This window comes from Saccopteryx bilineata, chromosome 3 (genome assembly GCF_036850765.1).
Source record: "Saccopteryx bilineata isolate mSacBil1 chromosome 3, mSacBil1_pri_phased_curated, whole genome shotgun sequence".
In the NCBI taxonomy this organism is placed as follows: Eukaryota; Metazoa; Chordata; class Mammalia; order Chiroptera; family Emballonuridae; genus Saccopteryx; species Saccopteryx bilineata.
Genome location: NC_089492.1, coordinates 134,305,707 through 134,324,844, shown reverse-complemented (window position 1 = coordinate 134,324,844; position 19,138 = coordinate 134,305,707). Strand labels below are relative to the sequence as shown.

The window sequence follows — 19,138 nt, the reverse complement described above, 5'->3', positions numbered from 1 at the left end:
AATTTTAATTAAGGCTTTGTGGCTCATTCTTTCTGTTTCAACTCAGTTCTGCTGTTGTAGTATGAAAGCATCTATAAATAATGTGTAAAAAAATGGAATTGCTTGTGCATCTATAAATAATGTGTAAACAAATGGAACTGCTTGTGTTCCAATAAAACTTTATTTATAGACATTAAAATTTAATTTCATATAATGTTCATATGTTCTAAAACATTACTCTTTATTTGTTTTCAACCCTTAAAAATGTAAAAAAAAATTTAGATCAGAGTTCTTACAGAAAGAAGTGACATTTTGGACTTGGATTATAGGCTATAGTTTGCCAACCTCTGTAATCTATAGAACATGCATTGTGGATAAGAGCATATGCTTAGAGTTAGGCTACCTGAGTTCAGAGGCTGATTCCATGTGATCTAGGGAAAAATACGGTGTGTCCATAAAATTATGGTGCACGTTTCACTGGTCACAGGAAAGCAACAAAAGATGATAGAAATGTGAATTCTGCACCAAATGAAAGGAAAACTCTCCCAGCTTTATACCTATTCAGTGCAGTTCGATGTGGGCTCACATAGAGATTTTTTAGGGCTCTTTAGGTAGCTCTTCTATATAGCTACCTAAGCTCTATAGACTCGTCACTGACTGATGACCTACAAGAACAGGGTTCTCCACCAAACTGCTGGTTTCCTTCAACTGCTTATCCCACCGAGTAATGTTATTCCTATGTGGTGGTGCTTTGTTATAAATGCGCCGATATTCACGTTGCACTTTGGTCACAGATTTGAATTTAGCAAGCCACAGAACACATTGAACTTTCCTCTGTACTATCCACATCTTGACTGGCGTGGCCGTGGGCTGGTCCACTGTATACACGGTGTTTTGTCATCATCTGCGCATGCGCATATGTTGCCACATTGTCCTCCAGAAACTGGGAGATTTTGCTTTTATTTGGTGCAGATTTCACATTTCTATTGTCTTTTGTTGCTTTCCTGTGACCGGTCAAAAGTGCACCATGATTTTATGAACACACTGTAGTTAGTTACCTTCTCTAATATCTTCAGATTCTTCATCAGTAAAGTGGAGATAATACTAGTGTCCATGTTATAGGATCATTGTGAAGTTTAATTGTAATAATGTACGTACAGTCTCTGAAATATTGCTCAAGTACATTTACATTTCTTTTTTTTTCAACTTTTTTCTTCAATACTTTTATTTTCTTCTTAATTCTAGTGCATCCTTCTCAGAAGCATGAGTTTCAGAGCATATAAATAGAAAGCAGAAAGTGCTTCATAGTCAACTCAAATTGGAAACTTCTGGAGTAAGTAACATTACATCATACCTCTTTCCATATTTTTGGTTTTTGGAGAAATATGCCATAATTTTTCAGTTATCTAAATGATGTTTATTTTAAACTAATAAAAGGAGGATATAATATTAAATGTTCTTAAACTTATCTGGACATGGAAGCCTAAACTTGAGTTTCTCAAAAGATACTTTGGGAAACACTGTCCCAATATTTCATGAAAACACTTACCACTTTACTAGTGGTTTACTAATCTTACTGGCATACTTCTCCTTGGCATTTGATACAGTTTCTTGTTTCCTGAATATATCTTCTCTTTTCCTGTTAAAACATGCCTTCCTGATTCTTCCAATGGCCAACATTGCTTCTCAAGTTACTTTGCTGAGTTTTCTACCTCTGTGTACCCTTCAGCATCTTGTCTTTGCCCATCTTCTCCTCAGTGATTTCATTCATTCTATTTTAAACTGTACTAAGATGTACACATCCATACCTCTAGACCAGACCATTCTCCTGATCCTAAACCACATATCTAGCTGTCTGCTGAGAGATGTTTATGCATTCAAAGCTAAACTCAACATTTCCAACTAAGGCTTGATAGTCTATGTCTGATAATATTCCTACTAAAGCAGAACTTTATAGTAATCCTACACTATTTCTTCCAATGCAATCCATACATTTTAATAAATATATCATTCCTGCCTATTCTATGTCCTTAACTGTTTCCCATGTTCTCCTCCCCTTTCTCTTTTATTTCTGTATTTACTGTCTCTTTTGCCTCTATTTCTCACTTTCAGTTGTATAGCACTAAAATCCATTCATCATTCTATTGATTGGTTGATCTTTATAAATGCAAGTCTGATTTGTTACTTCTTCAGTAGCTCCAGATTTGCTACAAGATATAGCCCAAGCTACTTAACAATGTACACAGGGTTCTTAGTTGTCTCACTCTTAACTTACCACTATCCTCTTACCACTCAACACAACCCTTCATTTAACCCTATACAGTTTTTATAGTGTACCATGAGTCTGTCCCACTTTCTAGATTGATCACTTCATGTGTTCCCAAAACAGATGCAGTTTGTGTTCTCTCAAAAGCAGACTCTCAGAATTCTTATTGTAGAGGGAGAAATAATAAGACTCTATGAAATGAAAAGTAGACAAAAAGACTATTGAATGCCCTATCTAACACATCCTCCCAGTTTTTCTTATTTTTTATTGTCTTTGACCTATTTTACAGCTTTGTAAGTTGTAGAAAACTGCTATCAATGCCAATGATTCTTTTCCATACACATATTGTGCCGAGTGGAATGTAATTGATTATTGTCCTGTAGATACTGACCAGTTCTTCCAGTTTTGCATCTACTTGTAAATTTATTTCACAACATTCCTTATTTGGCATCCATATATAGTAGTTTAAATTCTCCTGTGAGAAATTTATTTATCAAATAAGACTAACAAGATGGCCAGTTATATTTGGATTTCAAGTAAATAGTTATATTTTAGCATATGTACGGTCCCATTCAATATTTGGGATATACTTACACTGAAAAATTGTAAGATGTTTACCTGAAACTCAAATTTAACCATGCATCCTATATTTGATCTGGCAATTCAACCTTTGATTCAGTTGTGACATCTTTCCAGTCCCTTTGTTTTTCTTATTAATTTGTAAATTAAATGAAATCATTCATATATATTTATTTCACAACTGTATGAGAGTCGTGATTTTACATTTTAAAAATCATCTTACAACAACATATAGCAGGTATTTGGGAAGTTGGGAGATAAAGCAGTGAGACAGGTAGGGAAGTTCGCTTATAAGTATACATAATAAAGCCAGTTACTACTGTGGGTAACTGAAGTTTACTTTACTTGGGGACCTCCCAGTCAGTACACATTTCTCAGAGTTATTGTGGCCCTTGGTAAGGAAGGTGAGGGATTTATCCACCAACCACTATACTTAATGTTCTATCACAGACCCTTCTTTTGATCATAGACAATCTTTATCTGTGATAGAGGGCTGCTTGTGATGGAGTGGTTAATTCTCAGAATTTCAAACCTGATCTGAATGTGGCCAAAGAGCAGCTCCATAACATTTGAGCCAGAATGCCCCAAAATTGTAAAGACAAAAATAATATAGGCAGGCTACCTATAGTTTAAGTCATATTGGCCAAATATATACATTCTTTAAGGTAATCACAAAAGTTACCTTCCCCATAACATTTTTGTTAGGTCCCAAGGGTGGTTAATAGCTTTTGCTTTGTGAATTTCTTATGCTTCATAAAAATGTCTCTAATAGAAGCTTTGACAGATATAAAAATTCTTTTTTCTCAATATGTGAATCTATTCTCAGTAGATTATAAACTTTTAGTAGATTGAATTTAAGTTTTACTGGTATTTATAGACCCAGTTCTTCGTAGATAATCTGGAAAGGTTCATTGACTAAATGAATGAATGAAATAATGGATGAATGAATTAAATTGAATGAATTTATATCAATTTGAAAGAAAAGGAAAATTGGAGAAGGCTTTACCAAAGAATTCTATTTAGGCCCAACGGTGGATAGAGCACTGGCTGGCATGCAGACATCCCAGGTTCCATCCTCAAACCCCGGTCAGGGCACACATGAGAAGTGATCATCCTCTTCTCTCCCCCTCCCTCTACCCCTTCTCTCTCTATACCCCTCTTGTAGCCAGTGGCTTGATTTGTTCAAGCATTGGCCGGGGTGTTAAGAATAGGTTGGCTGATTCTAGCATCGGCCCCAGACAGGTGTTGCCAGGTAGATCTTTATCAGGGAACTTATGAGAGTCTGTTTCACTATCTCCCCTCCTCTCATTAAAAAAAAAAAAAAAGTCATATCTGAGCAGTGTCTTGAAGGATAATAGTCTACCAAGATAGAGAAGTCACTTCAAGCAAAGAAATCATTATAAGCAAATGAATAAAGAGAGAGTTTATATTCAGGCAGATATTTGCTTTTTCATGAATGGTAGCAACCATTTATCTTTCCTTATATATGTAGAGTGTTTTCCCATTCTTGCTCCTGAAGCATTTTAAAAGTCCAACCTTCAGGAAGGTCTTTGAAAAGAATGACAGCACTGCACTTTCATAGTCTTTACCACAGCTTCTCTCATAGTTAATACAACTAAAACCATGAATAAATGTTTTATCTGAAGCAATTCAGCACTTGGAAGCATTAACACAACTGTCTTTTCCCTCCTAAGAGGTCATACTGCATTTTATCTCCTATGCAATTTAAATTGTCACAGCATCTTCAAGATTGGTAAACTCTCCCTTTTATCCTGGTCTGATATCAGTTTCCAGCATATAAACTGGCGTGTTTTGTCACCCTAATAGCGAAGGTCTAAGAACCTCTGTCACTCATTCGTAGGGCCCACCAGTTTTTGTTTTAAAAGCTTGGAGATGAAAAATAAAAAGAGCTATGTAGCCAATTAGAAATACATAGAGAAATCATGAATAATTAAGTAACATAACTAAGGTAACTAAGATTACTAAAAACAAATAATTTAGCATAAATCAAGAAATGTTAAGTGAGGAATTTAAGATTTAGGAAGTATTTTTAATTACTTAAAGTATAGAAAATTCAATGTCTACTTTATAAAGTAATAAGGGATGTGAAAGATATTCTGGGCTTTACCAGAAAGCATACCAGATAATTTGATAATCAGATTTTACCAGTGAGACAAGACAGAAAGCCGAGATTCTGTGCCTGAGGCTTAGGGACAAAAACGCAATCAACAACAACAAATAATCTTTGATGGGTTACGCATCAATTTAACATACTTAACATTAAGAATGCAGCAAACTCAATCTTGATTGGAATGTGCAATGAATAAGAATTGTGTGTTTGTTTATTGAACATTCATGTGTTTGTTGGTTGTGTTCAAGTTCTGATGAAAAACCATGTCATGGATGTCATAAATTCATTTATTTTATAGCAGGGCTCCAACCAATAGACATTTGTCCAGCCCACATGTCCAAGATATAGGTATTACAAGTGTTCATAGTAGGATCAGTTTAAGATGTGAGGAGATCCTTTTTTATTGGAGTCCAACTAATCTGGGGTATCTAATTCATCCCCCCCCTTCTTATTCTCTATGAATTTCAGTTTGCTTGGAATTCAATTTCTGTGGGATTCTAATAGATTATAATACTTTATAGGTTTATTTGCTCCTTAAATCAATCCTTGTATAGAAATCCCTTAGCTCAGTGTCTGAAAAATTGTAAGTGCTTGATAATTGTTTTTTTCTGCTTCTCTAAATCCCAGAAAATTGAGGCAGATAAAAAGTAATAATGATTCGGCCAAAAATGGTGAATTTTGGAACCTATGGCTGACTGGAATACTCTGTAAATTCATGCTATAATAGGACTCTAACCCTTAACAGCAGGACTAATTTTATACTTAATCCACATATAGAGGTGGAAAATACCAAATGCATTGCCTTCCCTGGTCAGAATTATATTAAAAACTAAGGCTGATACTCCTGGACAAAGAAGATATCTCAGAAGGTCAAGGATACCTGAATTACTATTTTTTTATATAATAAGTTAAACACATATGAGTATAAAGCAGTAAAATGTATCAAATGAGAAAAAAAGATTTTGTTATTTTACTCTTTCACTTGGTGAAAAAAGTTGGACTGAAATGAAAGTAAGCTATAATGATTTTTACTTTTAAAATAATATAATACTATTTTTAACAAAGCTAGGCAGACATTCTCTATAAAATAGCATTGTGCATTTTGGGATAAAATGTCTAGTTATTAGCAGTGTAGAATACCTCGTCAGGGAACTGAAAAGTGGTTCTGGCTTACTGTATATAAACCAGGTCAATGAAATCGTTGACATCATTAGCACTGAGACCACAAGGTCACCATTTCAGAAGACACTGTTCAGTCCAGATACTGTTTCTGTACTGTCCCTTTCCACAAGTTCCACTAAAGAGAGCCTTTTTGTTTATGGTTATTCATTGACTAAACAAATGTAATTTCCTGTGTGAGATGTGGTGTGTTTTACATATAATTGCTGCTGTTCTGACAAGCTTGGCACCAATCAGAATCCACCAAAATACACCACCAAAAGTGCTTAAATTCTGTTTTTAACATTCATTTGCCTTATAGTATCCTTCTCTTTAATTCTGTAGCAAAAACACTTAGTTAAATTTGATCATTTGCATAATTCTGTTCCGTTTAAATTGTGCTCTTGGTTCATTCTGTAGTTGGATAAGAGCTATTTGAAAGAGAGTTTATACCTGGTTCTTGTGTATCTGTGATTAAATAATATTATAAAAAATTAGTAAACATCTAAATAAAGTAATATAGCATATTTTTTTTTCTTTTAAAACGGTTTCATGCACTACTAAAGTTTCAGACATGTTTGTGCTCAATTGAAGACCAAAGGCTTTATTGTGAAGAAAGTCAGACATACTAGTTAGACATAAGGTTTCAAACCTTGACCTTACCATTTATTGGTTCAATAATCTTAGATAAATTAACCTTTCTGAGAAATAGTTAACTCATCAATTACACATAAGTGATTATAATAACATCTACTTCACTATACTTCTGTGGAAAATAAAAACTTATTATATATAAAATGATTGCTCCAATGTAAGCACACAATAAAAAAAATGTTAGTCTTAGTTTTTATTTCTTTATTTTTATCAGGCAAGAATACAAATAAAAATAAAACTTATTCAAGAAATAAAGGCTCTCGCCTGACCTGTGGTGGCGCAGTGGATAAAGCGTCGACCTAGAAATGCTGAGGTCGCCGGTTCGAAACCCTGGGCTTGCCTCGTCAAGGCACATATGGGAGTTGATGCTTCCTGCTCCTCCCCCCTTCTTTCTCTCTCTCTCCTTTCTAAAATGAATAAAAAAAAAAAAAAAAAAAAAAAAAAAAGAAATAAAGGCTCCCATTCCAAAACAAACAAACAAACAAAAACAGTCTTTCTTTCTTAAAAGAAATTTCCAGAACAGCTGTTATTTAGTTATATCAGTTGAGAACTAATTAGCTCACATTAATTACCAAAATAATTAAAATGAACCAATGATGCAAAGAAAACTTTAATTAACAATAATAATAAAATTAAAAGCAGCTACTATTTTTGTGCACCTACTGTGAGCAGTCATTATATTAAAAATTTTATTATTTTTACCTCAGCAAAGTAAATATGTATTACTATTCTCAAGTTAAAGAAGAGAAAGATTAGTAAATGATTTATTATTCTTTTAAAAATTATGCAGTTAGATATCCAGTTTTAGCTACAATATGGAAAAGCTTAAAAATTGTCATTTCTTTACTTACAAGAATTTTCCAAAATTAATGACAGACACCAAACCACAATTTGGAAAACTCAGAGAACATCAAACAAGATAAATATCAAAATACTTACACCAAGACATATCATTTCAAACTGCAAAAAATAAAAAAATTAAAAATGGTCCCTGGCCAGTTGGCTCAGTGCTAAAGTATTAGTCTTGTGTATGGATCTCCCTAGTTAGATTCCCAATCAGGGCACATAGGAGAGGCACCCATCTGCCATTCTACCCTTCCCTCCTTCACTGATCTCTTTGTCTTCCCCTCCTACAGCTAGGGCTCAATTGAAATGAATTGGCCTTGGGCACTGAGAATGGCTCCATGGCCTCTGCCTCAGGCACTGAGAGGAGCTCAGTTGCTGAGCAATGGAGCAATGCCCCACATGGGCAGAGCATCTCCCCCTAATGTGCTTGCCGGTGGATTCCGGTCAGGGTATATGCGGGAGTCTGTCTTCACCTCAATTCCTCTCACTGAATTAAAAAATAAATAAATATAAACAAAGATAAAATCTTAAAAAGAGGCAGAGATAAGTAAAATATTGTACCAATAGAGTAATAAGAAATTGTCAGAAATCATCCAAACAAACAAAAAAAAAGATTGAATGAAATATTTAAGGTGTTGATAAAATAAAACTACCATTCTAAAATTATCTTTAAAGAATGAAGAATAAAAACTTTCTCAGAAAAACAAAAACTGAGGAAATTTACACAAGAAAGTGGGCCTTGCAAGTTGTGTTATAATAAGTTTTTCAGGCAGAAGGAAAATGGTATAGGTCAAGCACTCAGACTTACATTAAAGCAAGGAAGAATGTCAGAGAAGGAATAAATGAAAATAAAGTAATTTAAATATTTTAATTGTTTTAAAAGGTAACTATTTAAAGTAATAACAGTAATAATTTATTGGGTAGTTATAGCACACGTATATGTAAAATGAATGACAGCAATGTAATAAGAAACTGGATAGCCTGACCTCTGGTGGCACAGTGGATAAAGCGTCGATCTGAAAATGCTGAGGTCTCTGGTTCGAAACCCTGGGCTTGCCTGGTCAAGGCACATATGGGAGTTGATGCTTCCAGTTCCTCCCCCCTGTCTCTCTCTCCTTTCTCTCTCTCCCTCTCTCCTCTCTAAAATGAATAAATAATAAAAAAAAGAAAGAAACTGGATAGAAGAATTGAGAATTTTCTGTTCTTAGTCACCTGCACTAACTTAATGTGATGGAGTGTTATTTGAAAGTGAATTTAGATTAATTTAAATATATATGGCAAACTATAGGAAATCACAAAGTTAGGCTTTGAAAGCACTGCAACTGATATGCTAAAAGAGGAGATAAAATAGAATCATATAACATGCTTAATTAAAACTAGGAAGATAGAAAGAAGGGGGAGATCAAAGAATAAATGTAACTTTTAAGAAACAGTTACAAATATACTAAATGTTAATGCAACACATTAATAATCATTTTAAATATAAATGAGCTAAGTATAACAACTAAAATACAGAAAGTGTCAGAGTGAGTAAAATGATTTAATTACCTCAGGTAAATACAATCTTTTTATTCAAAATGAGTAAATTGAAATGAAATATCAATTCATTCATATTTTTATTTTAAAAATACACTTTAGGTAGAAACATTATTTTCACAAACTTAGAGTATATTTATTTTATTTATAATGTGATACTAGAGGAAGTAAAAACATTTAAGGCAGAACGAATAGAATGTGTCAAGACTAGGGGTTAGAGCTAAGTTTGGCTTGTTGGAAAATCTGAAGGAAGTCCAGCAGATGAAACAGTTGAGTTTCTGGGGATGTGGAGTGAAAAGGAGAACTGGAGAAATAGGCAAAGATAACAGCTCTCACAGATAGGGCCTCGTCTTGTAAAAAAACAACAACTTGAACTTCATACCAAATTGAATAGGAAACTACTGCCAAGTTAGTGGAGGGTGAGAAGTTAATCAGATTTGCATTTCAACAGCCACTTTAGCTCATCAGTAGGATGAATGAAATGGGCAACAGAAGTGAAGACATTCTCACTTGGTACAAGATATCATATGGTGGTGGCTGGGACCAGGGTGGAGATACCAAAAGGTCTCACTTTGCGATTGGTGTGAATCAAGCCAATAGAACTGCCTGACTAGGCAGTGCTATAGTGGATAGAGTGTTGGCCTGGGATGCTGAGGACCCATGTTCAAAACCCTGAGGTTGCCAGTTTGAGGTGGGGTCAAATGGCTTGGATACAGGCTAAACAGCTTGAACATGGGATTATAAACATGACCCCATGGTCATTGGCTTGAACCCAAAGGTCACTGGCTTGAAGCCCAAGGTTTGCTGGCTTGAGCCCAGGGTTCATGCTTCAGCAAGAGATCACTGACTCAGCTGGAGCCCCTCAGTCAAGGCACATATAAGAAAGCAATCAATGAAAAACTAAGATGCCTCAGCTATAAGTTGATGTTTCTGATCCTTCTCCCTTCCTGTCTGTCTTCCTCTCTCTCTCTAAAAAACAAAACAGTAAACAAGAAAGAAAGGGAGATTATCAAGTTAAGAGTAATGTCACACATACTATTAATATTAAAAAATACTGCGTGTATAGGTAAATTTCTTTATATTCATTAATTACTACATAAATTATAGAGTTAGAAAACAATAGATGATTGATGCCTAGACATGGAAAGAGCATCCAAAGTCTCAAAATAGTAGATGTTCTTAATGTGTAGTAGAATAAAGCAATTTTGTAAACCTGAAATCTTCACAAGTATATGAATATGTTGGTTTCCTATGACCTACTCTTTTTAAAAGTGAAATATTTTTATTACATTTGCAATATGCACAAGTGATAAACCCTTTATGATAAGTGAAATAGTAACCAGTCATTGATATATCTCCTCTCTACTTCACTTTATAAAAATCTGTGTTGTTAAGTTTTAAGCATGACATGCAGCTTAAAAAACCCTCATGGATTTTAATCAGCTCTGTTATGAAATCATAACTACAGAGTATTTAATATTATAAAAATTCTAGCATTCTAAGATAAGAGAAAGTTGATTCAATAAGGAAGCAATTGAATTTTAGAAAAATGGTTGTATTAATTACTGAAATTATAAAGTATATTAAGTCATATCCTGAACACATGGAACAGATGAACCCTTAAAAATGAAAATTAGTTAATAAAATTAAACTAAACAAAAGAGATTTTCTGGTGTTTAAGTATACTTTAAAAGACAAAATAGGCAGATAAGAAGATAACTGGCAAAGCCATTTCATTGGCTACCCATAGTTAATTAAAAAATAAACCCACTTATTCTGAACCATGTGAGATGACTAAAGCAATATTACACAAAACATATAGAAATTGTTATCACTGAAAATGTGACTGGGATTAATTAAAATGTGATTAATCTGTCAAATTTTATTTCATAATAGTTTTCAATTATCATTAGCCCTCGTATCCTGGAATAGATGCAGTCCATTAAAAATGACTATCAAATGAATTCTGCTGATCCACTTTCTTCCAAAATTAGGGCTATATTTTAAGAGGAGAAGAAACAATAAGAAAAAAAGAATGAGGAAAAAGGAGGAAGAGGAGAACAAGAAAGGAAAAGAAAAAAGGAGGAAGTGGAGGATTAAAAGAAAGAAAGAAATGTAACAGGAGAAGAAAATGGAAAGGAGGAGAGGAAGGGAAAAAAGGAGAAAGAGATGAGGAAAGAAACAAAAAAAAAAGAGGGACAAGGACTCAGAGATTGGGTGGCTTGACTTCATGAGAATGGCTTACACTAAAGCTTTATGTCAGTGGTTCTCAAAGTGTGCACCAGGGTGCACTGGTGTGCCCTAGAAGATATCCAGGTGCACCCTATAGTATTCCAGAGAAATATGTACCTGTTTGGGACCAAAAAACCAACAGGATTTTTGGAGTTTAGATTTTTGGGGGACAGAGGTGTGGGGAATTGGCTGTAAACTGACAGTCTGACCAAACCCCCACCTCACTTGCCTGATCAGGTTGCAAAAGGCTGTTAAGCTGTGGTGCTTGATGGTTTACACTACCCCCCATGTTCCCCGAAAAGGCTGGAGGCAAGTTTCTTCTATCTTTTGTTTGGTGTAAAGTTAACATGATATGTATGATGGGGGTTTTCTGTACTTGGTAAAATTCTTGGATTGTCTTGGAAACATGAGCAAAGATCTTATTGATTTGCTAATGGCCCACTTTGCCCTATAAATAAAGCAAGATGCAGTTTTGGGGCATGCTTTTTTCTTGCTAACAGCAATTACAGGATCCTCCCAACTTTGTATTTTCTTAATTCTGCACTGTTCCCACTCAGAACCTAGAACTAGCTGCACTGGTTCATGGCATGTGCCCAGATATAAAAATAAATATAGTTACTCTATACATCATTTCATTATGGAAATACCGCTCTTTTTATTAACACATCATTATTATATTTATTATTAACACATCATTATATTATTTTTAGATAAATACACCCAAATAAAATGAATAGATTTCTCAAAAAGAAGCATGATATTGAAGGATTCAATTCTGGAAGTGAGCAAAAGTTAAGTATAAATAAAATAGGACTTGAAGGTTGATAGGCAGAATTTAATTTATAGCATTTTCCATCACTTAACACTGAACAATACGATTGGATTAGAAACCCATTCATGGAAGCTTCAAGTGATTTTGGTTTAACATTAACAGAAGAAGAATAACTGGCAGCTATATCCACTGATTGTGGATTGATGATTAAACATGAGGAATTGTCTCTTGAAGCCTTTTGGATTTCTATAAAAGAAGAATATGTGGCAATATCTAAAAAGCTTTGAAACTTTTACTACAATTTTCAACATCCTATTTATGTGAATTAGGATTTTCTACCCTCAACACAATTACAAGTAAAAAGAGAGGAATTCTCCAATGTATTGGTGAGGAAATGAGAGTTTGTCTTTCAAATATATGTCTAACATTGAAGAAATCACTAGGACACATCAGGCTCATGTCTCTCACAAACATAAGAATGAAAAAACTTAACACATTCATGCCAGGACCTGCCAAATTTACTAAATCTTACTAAGAATGTATCTATATATATAAAAAGATAATGTTTTGTCATTTTTAATATTTAACCCCTCTTTTTTATGAATTCAAAAAGCATAACTCAAAAAATATAACATAAGGATGTTTTCTAATGTCAGAATAAATTTAATTTTTGTTGTATTTATTTTGTTAAATTATCATAAAAGCATACTTGTACTTTTTTTCTTTAATATTTGACTTAATTATTATAACATATTTCTCAGAAATTTGTATATAGTGTGCCTACAATTATTTGTAGGATTTTAAATGCACCCCAATTTCAAAAAGTTTGAGAACCACTGCTTTATGTGGTTGTTGTGTCAATCAAGTTTTTCTATTAATTCAGAAAAATGTATGGACTCCTGTCCTTTCTCTCAGTTAGGTTTTGGTTCAGAGCTTCTTTAAATCAAAGACCCTTTAAACTCAAATTCCCCTCACCCAACCTTCCACTGGGGCAACTTCTTCATTAAGCATCTTCCTCACCTAACTTCCCTCTTCTCTTAAGCAACTCCTTCCACCTTAGGAAGGTTCTGAGTATTTCCTTGGGATAAGGCCATCATTAGGAACCTGAAGGTTGGGAAAGAGAGACAGTCTTGTAACCAAGGTTACAAACCCCAGTATGCCTGCAGCAGCCCCCATATCCAATACTCTCTCTCTCTCTCTCTCTCTCTCACAGCTCTGCCGACAGACACCCTTTGCTGGTCTCAGCCAGCTTGCACCCAGGTGCTTTTAAAATAAATTTTCCTTTTGGAACACATTAGCCTTGTGTTTTGGTTTGACTCATGGTTTCTGCCTTTCACCCTCTACAAGATATCCTTTCTAACATCCCTTGCCATTTAGAAACTTTTCTTGGTGTAGAAGCCATGAATTTACAGCATGTTCCAGCACTGTGCTTCCTTTTTTTTCTTTCTTTCTTTTTTTTTTTTTATAATTTTCTAAAGTGAGAATTAGAGAGGCAGAGAGATAGACTTTCACATGTGTAAGATTGGGATCCACCCAGCAAGCCCACAAAGGGGCAATGCTCTGTCCATCTGGGCATTGCTCCATTGCAACTGGAGCCATTCTAGCACTGGAGGCGGAGGCCATAGAACCATCCTCAGTGCTTGGGCCAACTTTGCTCCAGTGGAGCCTTGGCTGCAGGAGGGGAAGAGAGAGACAGAGAGAAAGGAGAGAGGGAAGGGTGGAGAAGCAGATGGGCGCTTCTCCTGTGTGCCCTGGTTCTGGAATTGAATCAGAACTTCCACAAACCGGGCTGACATTCTATCACTGAGCCAGTTGGCCAGGTCTTTTCTTCTTTTTTTTCCTCTCCAGATTTACTTCTTGTAGAACAATGCTTTAACGTGCATCCTGGCTAAAAGACTACAGCTGCCAGACACACATGAAGACCACCTATCTCCATGTGTGTGTGTGTGTGTGTGTGTGTGTGTGTTTTGTGTGTGTGTGATTTGTTCAAAAATGTATTGGTAGTACTTACTTAGAGAAAAGAATGCAAAAGCATATCTGAAGTTAGAGAATTAGACATTTTTTAAATAATTTTTTAGAATATTTTCCAAATGTGATTTTTATGTGAAACTAACCTCAAATGTTATTAAGTCTGCAAAGAAACTTGATTCCTCTCAGTTGTCTCTTTATTGCAGGAATGGACAATGAACTAACCATTTTCCTCTTTTGAGGAATCAAGCCCCACACAGACATGCAAGCACTTGCTCATTGCACATTACACACTTTTCTGTTCAAAGGCTGTCCTCGCATTGGAACAAATACAAGGCCATTGTTGCCTTGGGGAAGCTTCAGTGCACAATGCCAGGGGGCGCATTTTCCCTACGAACCTATGTGTGTGACAGCCCTCCGGGCTGTGCAGAGCACACCTACTGCAGCTCCTAGCTTTAAAATTGTAAGACGATGTGGTAATGCCAGCATAGAGAGGTAGAATAAAACCCCTCAGGATGTAAAAGTAACTTCACAAAGGGGATAACATTGGAGGGGACTCTTGAGGGACATACTAAACTCAGCCAAGGAGAGAAGAGGGACAGGTCAATGTAGCAGAAGAACAGGCGAGCCTGAGGATATGACAGGGTAATAGAGCATGAAGAGTTCTGGGATTTCACATAGAAGTCCACACTCCTGGCTGCTTGTGAAAAATGAAATCTGGCTACACTGAAGCTATAGTGCAGTGTGATAGAGAGGTGTCAATATTCACAGCAGTGTAAGTCCACAGGTGTGTGCTGGTCACACTCAGAGATGGGTGAGCCTCTAGGTGCTCCAGTGGCCAATACCACCAGCTTTACTTGCTTGTCCCAGACACTTTCCTCATTTATAACACCCAGGTGGCCCATGGGAATTTGACTGTCATTCTGGGTTTAATATATGTTAAAAAAGGAGGGGGGCTTAAATACCAAACCTAGATTTAATATCTAATTTAATTGCATTTTCAATTTATCCCAGAAACATCTTAATCAAGCAGTCTGGAATTTTCTGGTGAAATAACAGTATGTTAATCTGTCACATGAGCCCTTTCCATCTGCCTAAGGGAGAACAGGCAGTCTGCATGATTAAACCCTGGCCATTTTCTTTCACCTAAAAGGGATTTCAGTCCACAAATACTATTTTATTTTTCTTTGACTAATAAGTCTCCTGTCTCACCTCACCCTTCTTTCTAGAAAAACCTTCCATTTTGTACATCCCCTTAGAACATCCTTCTACTTGAGAGATGTCATGTGGCCTGATTTATGAATTACTTAATAAAACCAGATATTTCTTCAGATTTACTCAGTTGAGATTTGTTCTTTATCAGAGTAGTGGCAGTGTCAGGACAGAAGCAAACTTCTGACAGCATTCAGGGACAGTGAGCAACATAGACATGGTGCCCACGAACCCCATTTTGAGGTCACTGTCTTTTTCATTGTTCCCCAGGACCATCGGTAAGTCCTTCTCGGTTTGAGCTGTACTCTCTCTTTGTGTTTGAGTTCCCAATCTAATTGGCTGTACACACTAAGAATTAGTGGGTCAGGTTGAAGCTAGCTGATGGTTCTGAAATCCAAAGTCCCTAGCCTTTGGTTCAGTTTGCAATTGCATGTTGGAATCCCTTCCCTAATTCCAGCTCATGGTCTTGACATACTGTGGTTTGCTGGCTAAGATCACACTGGCAATAGCTGGTGGTGCACATGGGGTCTATATTGGCTAATCTGCAGTAATGTTGAAACCCCAGTTCTTGGTTTTGTCCCTGTTGGGAGCTGCTGACAGGGACAGTTTATGCTGTAGCTCTTCATTTATTTGAAATATTTCCCCTGATTCCATGTTGGAAACAGCTGGCAGCAGCTACACTTCTCCTTCTGTTTAGAGTCAGTCCACAGTCCTCATTTTGGGAGTCTGCTCCTTCAATCCTGCCCTCCAACTCTAGTTCCCTGATTACTGCTGGTGTCCACAGTTGCATTTCTTTGGTTTCTGTTAATGTGCACACAAGGTAAAGGATATTGCTAACAGAAAATATTGAAAGCCAGAGAGTTTATATGTTAGTTTGGCTGTAAGAATCAAAGGCCTAGCTAAAGAAATGGAATCCTTTGTTCCCAGAGAGCTGAGTGCAGCATCTTCCAGCACACCTGCTTATTTTCTGTCTAAGAACTGGTCTCAGAAGCTGTAGATACTGAGTAAAATGGCCACATTTTATAATAAATTGCCAAGAACTGCAATGGCCATTATGAAAAATGTTCCAATTCCACAGAGGTTTCTAAAATATTTTAAAATTTCAAAGTAGTTTTACTGCAAAAGGCTAATAAAAAATTAAAGAGACAGGATGTATCTAAAACAAAAGACAATAATATATATATATATATATATATATAATATAAGACTGACATAACTCCTGTTGCTCCTCTCGATCATCCTCTATTTGAGTATTCATTAAAGTAATTCTCTTTCTAAACTGCTTTTTCATTCTGAAGAGAATATTCAAAAGTTACCATTTAAAATAAAGCTGCCTGAGGTTGTACATGAACTTCCTTAAATGTTCTTTACGCCTTAGTCAAAGACTGAAATAGAGCTATTGTTAAAGAATTTTTTAAACCTTAAAAGAACCCCAAAAAGTTTTTAGGAAAAAAACTTATCAGCTTGTACACATGTTGCTAAGATAGGGGGAACCCAGAAATGGATGCAGGAGGCAAGATGGCCAAACCTAAGGATGATGTTTGAGATCCTAGGTCAGAAAGGACTCACAAAATAAAAGCTGATCTTTTCCAAGCTTGTCTAAACTCAGGACTACAACTGACAAATTTGAAAAGACTCTGGAGTGAGATCATAAACATAATAAGTCTACCAAGCTAATAGCTTTATCGCTGCAATGGCTTCAGGGCTAGAGACCCCAAATAACATGTAGGGCTTCCCCATGATGCCCTCCTGAAAGAATATCATCAAAAACACTGGCCCAGAAATTGATGTTTCAATTGTAATCAACTGGGACACTAAAAAAAAGATTGTCCTCAAAGACCCTAAGCAAACTCTTCAACATCAACCTAAATGCTTTGTGTGGACCTGTCCCAAAGTTGACAAAACTAGGAAGATTTTTTTAGCAAACTGCTACATTATTGCCATCAACAGTCAGGGGAAACTGGAATTAAAATTAGTGGGATTGTCCAATATTGCCTGAAATAAAATACTCTTTATTCCAGTTGAAACCTAATTAAGATATCTGAACGGATTTAATAACCTCATGATCTGAAATTTAGCCAAATTGAAAGCTCATATTCATCACCTGATAAGAATTTTAAAAAATGTATTTTCTATTTATTGATTTTAGAGAGAAGGGAAAGAGAGAGAGAGAACCATCAATTTGTTGTTCCACTTACTTAAGCATTCATTTGTTGATTCTGGTAGGGATCAAACCCACAACCTTGGCGTGTTAGGATGACACTCTAATCAACTTAGCAACTCGATCAGAGCTCTAATGAAAATTTTTCTAGGCCTTCTCTTTTAAGCCAAATGCACCCAGAGGGAAAGAAAGATTCCAGAATATGATGTTCACCTATAGATGAGAGGATGTGTCTAGTTTTTTTCTTTCTAATCCCAAACCTCCCTAATTTTTTCAAAATACTTATATGTTTTTGAACATTAGAAACAGAATTGTCCTGAAAATATGTCCAAAAAAGTTCCATCTTGGAGAATACTTGAATACATTTTTGAATAAATGTAGATTTTCTACTCTCTAGGACCTAAGATTCAATCTCTAAAATGCAAATATTTCTCTTTATAAAAGAAGAAGAGAAAGAGAAAAGAAAAAAAGACACAGCATTTAGAAATTGGGCAAATAAAAAATCTTAAGTGTCTTCACAAATATTTGTTACTAAAAAATCTTTATTTTCATTTGTCTCTAGGCATCTATATATGTATATTGTAAGTGTGTGATATTCTTCTACCTCAGGATGGTATTGCTAAAATTAACTTCAAAAGAGCTGTATTTGATTGTTTAAAAACAAACTAATTTATATATTTATTCACATGGTCTGAGGTAATCATTAATAAATAAAATCTAGTTTAAGTATATTAGCTTAATTAAAACAGACATATCTCTGAAGTTATGAACATTGAATATAATGCAGATAAACAATTCTTTTTCTACTTAGATTTATCAAGGGTCAAATAAGTTTATGTTACCTCTATTACAAAATTTGTCAACAGACAAAATAGCTTAAGATAATAACTGACTTCATCTAATGTCTCATGAAATTTTCCTAAGTAATCTATATAAATAAAAATGTAAATGTTTGTTTGTTCAAAATCTTAAATCTCTGAAAGTTCTTCATCGATTGCTTTGAAATTTTGAAGCAATGTTGCATTCAAATATATACACTTTTTTATATACCTAATATTCATAAATATAGATGTCATATCTGTGACAGGTAAAAACATGCTTTTTTAAAAGAAAACAGTGCATCTGTTGAACGTAAAAGCAACACACACTATACTAAATATTTTACAATTCCATTTCAATATTTCCAATTTACAATCTATTTACATGCAGCCAGACTTGAGGATGCACGTTTGCAAGCACGGTGATCGCATTCTGCAGCTTCAGATCTGCTTTGTTTGCAACAGAGTGAATGCGACAGGCTGAGAGTAGCTGAAAGACATCAACAAGAAACAGCAGATTAGCATCAAACACAACTCCATGCTCAGCAATTATGCGATTACAATTGCCTTGCATTCCGGTATAACCCAGCTGATGATTATAATTTAAGCTGGCATGTTCTCATTGGCACTATGACTGAAGTGTGTCCTTATTGCAAGGCTCTGAAATTTAATGGAGAAACAAAAGGAATGTGTTGAGCCTCCAGAAAAATTAAACCGCCTCAACTTGGAGAACCGCCAAAGCCATTAAAAACTTTGCTTGCCAGATATAGCACCAAATCAAAGTATATCCTATCTAACATCAGAAAATAGAATTCATGCTTCCAAA

At 35.3% G+C, this 19,138-nt stretch overlaps 1 pseudogene; it reads right to left on the bottom strand.

Moving 5' to 3' along the window:
* LOC136329891 (alpha-N-acetylgalactosaminide alpha-2,6-sialyltransferase 2 pseudogene) overlaps positions 1 to 18,886 on the bottom strand; it is a 63,046-nt pseudogene extending 44,160 nt beyond the window's left edge.
* Positions 18,887 to 19,138: the final 252 nt, after the last annotated feature.